A 7,500-nucleotide genomic window follows, 5' to 3' on the forward strand; every position below is an offset into this window, starting at 1 on the left:
TGTGCTTGCCGACATTGCTGCGAAAAGCTTGCTTCGTCCCTGGGTGGGCTCGAACCACCATCCTTTCGGTTAACAGCCGAACGCGCTAGCCTATTGCGCCACAGAGACTGGTAGTGTAAGCTCTTGTGGGTAACAGTCACAAAAGAATTTGACGCTGGGCGCGACACTAGTCCTGCGTCAGCAAACTTAATTCAAGAGAATTACACCCATTGGGAGGGGCGAGAGAGAGCCAAAAGGCACGCCCAACGTTGGGCTCGAACCCACGACCCTGAGATTAAGAGTCTCATGCTCTACCGACTGAGCTAGCCGGGCAGCGGCAGTCACTTTCCCAAGGCTGACGTCTGTTTTGAGAACTGCCAAACATTTTATGAGCAAACAGAGCCTCGCTTTTCGCAGAGGCTTGACAAAACATCTCGCGGGTAAGGTTGGGGTTAAGCCTAGCGGTAGGCTTAGAGCAGGGGCGTCCCACCTCGATCCTGGAGGTTGCTTGGTCTGACGAGCTTGGCTCCAAGCACAAAGAAACTCAACTTAAGCTGCTGAACCCGGTCTCACCACAGAGACCGGAAACTTCCAGGCACGTCTGATGGAGCTGGCTGGAGTGAAACTCTACCTGACAGGGCCCTCCAGGACAGAGTTTGGCCACACTAGGCATAGAGTCTTCTATGTTTGTTTTAGCCATGCCTGTTGCTGGGGAATACAGATTGAACGAGCAGAGCTCTGGTTCAACAGCCTGAAAGGCTATTAGTTCAGCCAACTCATCAAAGGTTCCAGGTATGGAGTTCCACAAGGAAAACAAAACACGAACTCTCCACAGCAAACTTGAGCTGACACAAACAATCACTCAGCACCCTTTGTCTTATTTTGACACAAGATGACTCGCAAAGCTGTTGACTCTGAAAAGGGGCTACAGACGCTGCGTCAGCGGACAAGCGTGCTAAAGTCTGTGCTTGCCGACATTGCTGCGAAAAGCTTGCTTCGTCCCTGGGTGGGCTCGAACCACCATCCTTTCGGTTAACAGCCGAACGCGCTAGCCTATTGCGCCACAGAGACTGGTAGTGTAAGGTCTTGTGGGTAACAGTCACAAAAGAATTTGACGCTGGGCGCGACACTAGTCCTGCGTCAGCAAACTTAATTCAAGAGAATTACACCCATTGGGAGGGGCGAGAGAGAGCCAAAAGGCACGCCCAACGTGGGGCTCGAACCCACGACCCTGAGATTAAGAGTCTCATGCTCTACCGACTGAGCTAGCCGGGCAGCGGCAGTCACTTTCCCAAGGCTGACGTCTGTTTTGAGAACTGCCAAACATTTTATGAGCAAACAGAGCCTCGCTTTTCGCAGAGGCTTGACAAAACATCTCGCGGGTAAGGTTGGGGTTAAGCCTAGCGGTAGGCTTAGAGCAGGGGCGTCCCACCTTGATCCTGGAGGTTGCTTGGTCTGACGAGCTTGGCTCCAAGCACAAAGAAACTCAACTTAAGCTGCTGAACCCGGTCTCACCACAGAGACCGGAAACTTCCAGGCACGTCTGATGGAGCTGGCTGGAGTGAAACTCTACCTGACAGGGCCCTCCAGGACATAGTTTGGCCACACTAGGCATAGAGTCTTCTATGTTTGTTTTAGCCATGCCTGTTGCTGGGGAATACAGATTGAACGAGCAGAGCTCTGGTTCAACAGCCTGAAAGGCTATTAGTTCAGCCAACTCATCAAAGGTTCCAGGTATGGAGTTCTGTCTCGCTGTGTGAATACAGTTTGCAAACTCCGACAGCATATGATTGGAGAAGCAATTTGGTGGCATTTTGTGGCGGTCCTAGAGGGAATTTTGAGCAGGACCTCCCTGGACCACACAGGCCTCCACAACAAGGAAAACAAAACACGAACTCTCCACAGCAAACTTGAGCTGACACAAACAATCACTCAGCACCCTTTGTCTTATTTTGACACAAGATGACTCGCAAAGCTGTTGACTCTGAAAAGGGGCTACAGACGCCGCGTCAGCGGACAAGCGTGCTAAAGTCTGTGCTTGCCGACATTGCTGCGAAAAGCTTGCTTCGTCCCTGGGTGGGCTCGAACCACCATCCTTTCGGTTAACAGCCGAACGCGCTAGCCTATTGCGCCACAGAGACTGGTAGTGAAAGGTCTTGTGGGTAACAGTCACAAAAGAATTTGACGCTGAGCGCGACACTAGTCCTGCGTCAGCAAACTTAATTCAAGAGAATTACACCCATTGGGAGGGGCGAGAGAGAGCCAAAAGGCACGCCCAACGTGGGGCTCGAACCCATGACCCTGAGATTAAGAGTCTCATGCTCTACCGACTGAGCTAGCCGGGCAGCGGCAGTCACTTTCCCAAGGCTGACGTCTATTTTGAGAACTGCCAAACATTTTTTGAGCAAACAGAGCCTCGCTTTTCGCAGAGGCTTGATAAAACATCTCACGGGTAAGGTTGGGGCTAAGCCTAGCGGTAGGCTTAGAGCAGGGGCATCCCACCTCGATCCTGGAGGTTGCTTGGTCTGACGAGCTTGGCTCCAAGCACAAAGAAACTCAACTTAAGCTGCTGAACCCGGTCTCACCACAGAGACCGGAAACTTCCAGGCACGTCTGATGGAGCTGGCTGGAGTGAAACTCTACCTGACAGGGCCCTCCAGGACAGAGTTTGGCCACACTAGGCATAGAGTCTTCTATGTTTGTTTTAGCCATGCCTGTTGCTGGGGAATACAGATTGAACGAGCAGAGCTCTGGTTCAACAGCCTGAAAGGCTATTAGTTCAGCCAACTCATCAAAGGTTCCAGGTATGGAGTTCCACAAGGAAAACAAAACACGAACTCTCCACAGCAAACTTGAGCTGACACAAACAATCACTCAGCACCCTTTGTCTTATTTTGACACAAGATGACTCGCAAAGCTGTTGACTCTGAAAAGGGGCTACAGACGCCGCGTCAGCGGACAAGCGTGCTAAAGTCTGTGCTTGCCGACATTGCTGCGAAAAGCTTGCTTCGTCCCTGGGTGGGCTCGAACCACCATCCTTTCGGTTAACAGCCGAACGCGCTAGCCTATTGCGCCACAGAGACTGGTAGTGTAAGGTCTTGTGGGTAACAGTAACAAAAGAATTTGACGCTGAGCGCGACACTAGTCCTGCGTCCGCAAACTTAATTCAAGAGAATTACACCCATTGGGAGGGGCGAGAGAGAGCCAAAAGGCACGCCCAACGTGGGGCTCGAACCCATGACCCTGAGATTAAGAGTCTCATGCTCTACCGACTGAGCTAGGCAGGCAGCGGCAGTCACTTTCCCAAGGCTGACGTCTGTTTTGAGAACTGCCAAACATTTTATGAGCAAACAGAGCCTTGCTTTTCGCAGAGGCTTGATAAAACATCTCGCGGGTAAGGTTGGGGCTAAGCCTAGCGGTAGGCTTAGAGCAGGGGCGTCCCACCTCGATCCTGGAGGTTGCTTGGTCTGACGAGCTTGGCTCCAAGCACAAAGAAACTCAACTTAAGCTGCAGAACCCGGTCTCACCACAGAGACCGGAAACTTCCAGGCACGTCTGATGGAGCTGGCTGGAGTGAAACTCTACCTGACAGGGCCCTCCAGGACAGAGTTTGGCCACACTAGGCATAGAGTCTTCTATGTTTGTTTTAGCCATGCCTGTTGCTGGGGAATACAGATTGAACGAGCAGAGCTCTGGTTCAACAGCCTGAAAGGCTATTAGTTCAGCCAACTCATCAAAGGTTCCAGGTATGGAGTTCCACAAGGAAAACAAAACACGAACTCTCCACAGCAAACTTGAGCTGACACAAACAATCACTCAGCACCCTTTGTCTTATTTTGACACAAGATGACTCGCAAAGCTGTTGACTCTGAAAAGGGGCTACAGACGCTGCGTCAGCGGACAAGCGTGCTAAAGTCTGTGCTTGCCGACATTGCTCCGAACGCGCTAGCCTATTGCGCCACAGAGACTGGTAGTGTAAGCTCTTGTGGGTAACAGTCACAAAAGAATTTGACGGTGGGCGCGACACTAGTCCTGCGTCAGCAAACTTAATTCAAGAGAATTACACCCATTGGGAGGGGCGAGAGAGAGCCAAAAGGCACGCCCAACTTGGGGCTCGAACCCATGACCCTGAGATTAAGAGTCTCATGCTCTACCGACTGAGCTAGCCGGGCAGCGGCAGTCACTTCCCCAAGGCTGATGTCTGTTTTGAGAACTGCCAAACATTTTATGAGCAAACAGAGCCTCGCTTTTCGCAGAGGCTTGACAAAACATCTCGCGGGTAAGGTTGGGGTTAAGCCTAGCGGTAGGCTTAGAGCAGGGGCGTCCCACCTCGATCCTGGAGGTTGCTTGGTCTGACGAGCTTGGCTCCAAGCACAAAGAAACTCAACTTAAGCTGCTGAACCCGGTCTCACCACAGAGACCGGAAACTTCCAGGCACGTCTGATGGAGCTGGCTGGAGTGAAACTCTACCTGACAGGGCCCTCCAGGACAGAGTTTGGCCACACTAGGCATAGAGTCTTCTATGTATGTTTTAGCCATGCCTGTTGCTGGGGAATACAGATTGAACGAGCAGAGCTCTGGTTCAACAGCCTGAAAGGCTATTAGTTCAGCCAACTCATCAAAGGTTCCAGGTATGGAGTTCCACAAGGAAAACAAAACACGAACTCTCCACAGCAAACTTGAGCTGACACAAACAATCACTCAGCACCCTTTGTCTTATTTTGACACAAGATGACTCGCAAAGCTGTTGACTCTGAAAAGGGGCTACAGACGCTGCGTCAGCGGACAAGCGTGCTAAAGTCTGTGCTTGCCGACATTGCTGCGAAAAGCTTGCTTCGTCCCTGGGTGGGCTCGAACCACCATCCTTTCGGTTAACAGCCGAACGCGCTAGCCTATTGCGCCACAGAGACTGGTAGTGTAAGCTCTTGTGGGTAACAGTCACAAAAGAATTTGACGCTGGGCGCGACACTAGTCCTGCGTCAGCAAACTTAATTCAAGAGAATTACACCCATTGGGAGGGGCGAGAGAGAGCCAAAAGGCACGCCCAACTTGGGGCTCGAACCCATGACCCTGAGATTAAGAGTCTCATGCTCTACCGACTGAGCTAGCCGGGCAGCGGCAGTCACTTCCCCAAGGCTGATGTCTGTTTTGAGAACTGCCAAACATTTTATGAGCAAACAGAGCCTCGCTTTTCGCAGAGGCTTGACAAAACATCTCGCGGGTAAGGTTGGGGTTAAGCCTAGCGGTAGGCTTAGAGCAGGGGCGTCCCACCTCGATCCTGGAGGTTGCTTGGTCTGACGAGCTTGGCTCCAAGCACAAAGAAACTCAACTTAAGCTGCTGAACCCGGTCTCACCACAGAGACCGGAAACTTCCAGGCACGTCTGATGGAGCTGGCTGGAGTGAAACTCTACCTGACAGGGCCCTCCAGGACAGAGTTTGGCCACACTAGGCATAGAGTCTTCTATGTTTGTTTTAGCCATGCCTGTTGCTGGGGAATACAGATTGAACGAGCAGAGCTCTGGTTCAACAGCCTGAAAGGCTATTAGTTCAGCCAACTCATCAAAGGTTCCAGGTATGGAGTTCCACAAGGAAAACAAAACACGAACTCTCCACAGCAAACTTGAGCTGACACAAACAATCACTCAGCACCCTTTGTCTTATTTTGACACAAGATGACTCGCAAAGCTGTTGACTCTGAAAAGGGGCTACAGACGCTGCGTCAGCGGACAAGCGTGCTAAAGTCTGTGCTTGCCGACATTGCTGCGAAAAGCTTGCTTCGTCCCTGGGTGGGCTCGAACCACCATCCTTTCGGTTAACAGCCGAACGCGCTAGCCTATTGCGCCACAGAGACTGGTAGTGTAAGCTCTTGTGGGTAACAGTCACAAAAGAATTTGACGCTGGGCGCGACACTAGTCCTGCGTCAGCAAACTTAATTCAAGAGAATTACACCCATTGGGAGGGGCGAGAGAGAGCCAAAAGGCACGCCCAACGTGGGGCTCGAACCCACGACCCTGAGATTAAGAGTCTCATGCTCTACCGACTGAGCTAGCCGGGCAGCGGCAGTCACTTTCCCAAGGCTGACGTCTCTTTTGAGAACTGCCAAACATTTTATGAGCAAACAGAACCTCGCTTTTCGCAGAGGCTTGACAAAACATCTCGCGGGTAAGGTTGGGGTTAAGCCTAGCGGTAGGCTTAGAGCAGGGGCGTCCCACCTCGATCCTGGAGGTTGCTTGGTCTGACGAGCTTGGCTCCAAGCACAAAGAAACTCAACTTAAGCTGCTGAACCCGGTCTCACCACAGAGACCGGAAACTTCCAGGCACGTCTGATGGAGCTGGCTGGAGTGAAACTCTACCTGACAGGGCCCTCCAGGACAGAGTTTGGCCACACTAGGCATAGAGTCTTCTATGTTTGTTTTAGCCATGCCTGTTGCTGGGGAATACAGATTGAACGAGCAGAGCTCTGGTTCAACAGCCTGAAAGGCTATTAGTTCAGCCAACTCATCAAAGGTTCCAGGTATGGAGTTCCACAAGGAAAACAAAACACGAACTCTCCACAGCAAACTTGAGCTGACACAAACAATCACTCAGCACCCTTTGTCTTATTTTGACACAAGATGACTCGCAAAGCTGTTGACTCTGAAAAGGGGCTACAGACGCTGCGTCAGCGGACAAGCGTGCTAAAGTCTGTGCTTGCCGACATTGCTGCGAAAAGCTTGCTTCGTCCCTGGGTGGGCTCGAACCACCATCCTTTCGGTTAACAGCCGAACGCGCTAGCCTATTGCGCCACAGAGACTGGTAGTGTAAGGTCTTGTGGGTAACAGTCACAAAAGAATTTGACGCTGGGCGCGACACTAGTCCTGCGTCAGCAAACTTAATTCAAGAGAATTACACCCATTGGGAGGGGCGAGAGAGAGCCAAAAAGCACACCCAACGTGGGGCTCGAACCCACGACCCTGAGATTAAGAGTCTCATGCTCTACCGACTGAGCTAGCCGGGCAGCGGCAGTCACTTTCCCAAGGCTGACGTCTGTTTTGAGAACTGCCAAACATTTTATGAGCAAACAGAGCCTCGCTTTTCGCAGAGGCTTGACAAAACATCTCGCGGGTAAGGTTGGGGTTAAGCCTAGCGGTAGGCTTAGAGCAGGGGCGTCCCACCTCGATCCTGGAGGTTGCTTGGTCTGACGAGCTTGGCTCCAAGCACAAAGAAACTCAACTTAAGCTGCTGAACCCGGTCTCACCACAGAGACCGGAAACTTCCAGGCACGTCTGATGGAGCTGGCTGGAGTGAAACTCTACCTGACAGGGCCCTCCAGGACAGAGTTTGGCCACACTAGGCATAGAGTCTTCTATGTTTGTTTTAGCCATGCCTGTTGCTGGGGAATACAGATTGAACGAGCAGAGCTCTGGTTCAACAGCCTGAAAGGCTATTAGTTCAGCCAACTCATCAAAGGTTCCAGGTATGGAGTTCCACAAGGAAAACAAAACACGAACTCTCCACAGCAAACTTGAGCTGACACAAAC

At 51.7% G+C, this 7,500-nt stretch overlaps 1 protein-coding gene and 15 non-coding genes across 16 annotated transcripts in view; all 16 read right to left on the reverse strand.

Moving 5' to 3' along the window:
* The window catches only part of LOC127951795 (pentraxin fusion protein), a 421,943-nt gene that overhangs the window by 258,450 nt on the left and 155,993 nt on the right, over window positions 1-7,500 (reverse strand). The window lies entirely within an intron of this gene.
* Window positions 35-108, reverse strand: trnan-guu (transfer RNA asparagine (anticodon GUU)). The gene has a single exon. It is a non-coding gene; the product is annotated as a tRNA-Asn (tRNA).
* On the reverse strand, window positions 240-312 carry trnak-cuu (transfer RNA lysine (anticodon CUU)). Its single transcript has one exon. It is a non-coding gene; the product is annotated as a tRNA-Lys (tRNA).
* trnan-guu (transfer RNA asparagine (anticodon GUU)) lies at window positions 977-1,050 on the reverse strand. The gene has a single exon. It is a non-coding gene; the product is annotated as a tRNA-Asn (tRNA).
* On the reverse strand, window positions 1,182-1,254 carry trnak-cuu (transfer RNA lysine (anticodon CUU)). The gene has a single exon. It is a non-coding gene; the product is annotated as a tRNA-Lys (tRNA).
* Window positions 2,047-2,120, reverse strand: trnan-guu (transfer RNA asparagine (anticodon GUU)). Its single transcript has one exon. It is a non-coding gene; the product is annotated as a tRNA-Asn (tRNA).
* Window positions 2,252-2,324, reverse strand: trnak-cuu (transfer RNA lysine (anticodon CUU)). The gene has a single exon. It is a non-coding gene; the product is annotated as a tRNA-Lys (tRNA).
* On the reverse strand, window positions 2,989-3,062 carry trnan-guu (transfer RNA asparagine (anticodon GUU)). Its single transcript has one exon. It is a non-coding gene; the product is annotated as a tRNA-Asn (tRNA).
* Window positions 3,194-3,266, reverse strand: trnak-cuu (transfer RNA lysine (anticodon CUU)). The gene has a single exon. It is a non-coding gene; the product is annotated as a tRNA-Lys (tRNA).
* On the reverse strand, window positions 4,079-4,151 carry trnak-cuu (transfer RNA lysine (anticodon CUU)). The gene has a single exon. It is a non-coding gene; the product is annotated as a tRNA-Lys (tRNA).
* trnan-guu (transfer RNA asparagine (anticodon GUU)) lies at window positions 4,816-4,889 on the reverse strand. The gene has a single exon. It is a non-coding gene; the product is annotated as a tRNA-Asn (tRNA).
* trnak-cuu (transfer RNA lysine (anticodon CUU)) lies at window positions 5,021-5,093 on the reverse strand. The gene has a single exon. It is a non-coding gene; the product is annotated as a tRNA-Lys (tRNA).
* Window positions 5,758-5,831, reverse strand: trnan-guu (transfer RNA asparagine (anticodon GUU)). Its single transcript has one exon. It is a non-coding gene; the product is annotated as a tRNA-Asn (tRNA).
* trnak-cuu (transfer RNA lysine (anticodon CUU)) lies at window positions 5,963-6,035 on the reverse strand. The gene has a single exon. It is a non-coding gene; the product is annotated as a tRNA-Lys (tRNA).
* On the reverse strand, window positions 6,700-6,773 carry trnan-guu (transfer RNA asparagine (anticodon GUU)). Its single transcript has one exon. It is a non-coding gene; the product is annotated as a tRNA-Asn (tRNA).
* On the reverse strand, window positions 6,905-6,977 carry trnak-cuu (transfer RNA lysine (anticodon CUU)). The gene has a single exon. It is a non-coding gene; the product is annotated as a tRNA-Lys (tRNA).

This window comes from Carassius gibelio, chromosome B3, assembly GCF_023724105.1.
Source record: "Carassius gibelio isolate Cgi1373 ecotype wild population from Czech Republic chromosome B3, carGib1.2-hapl.c, whole genome shotgun sequence".
Lineage (NCBI taxonomy): Eukaryota > Metazoa > Chordata > Actinopteri > Cypriniformes > Cyprinidae > Carassius > Carassius gibelio.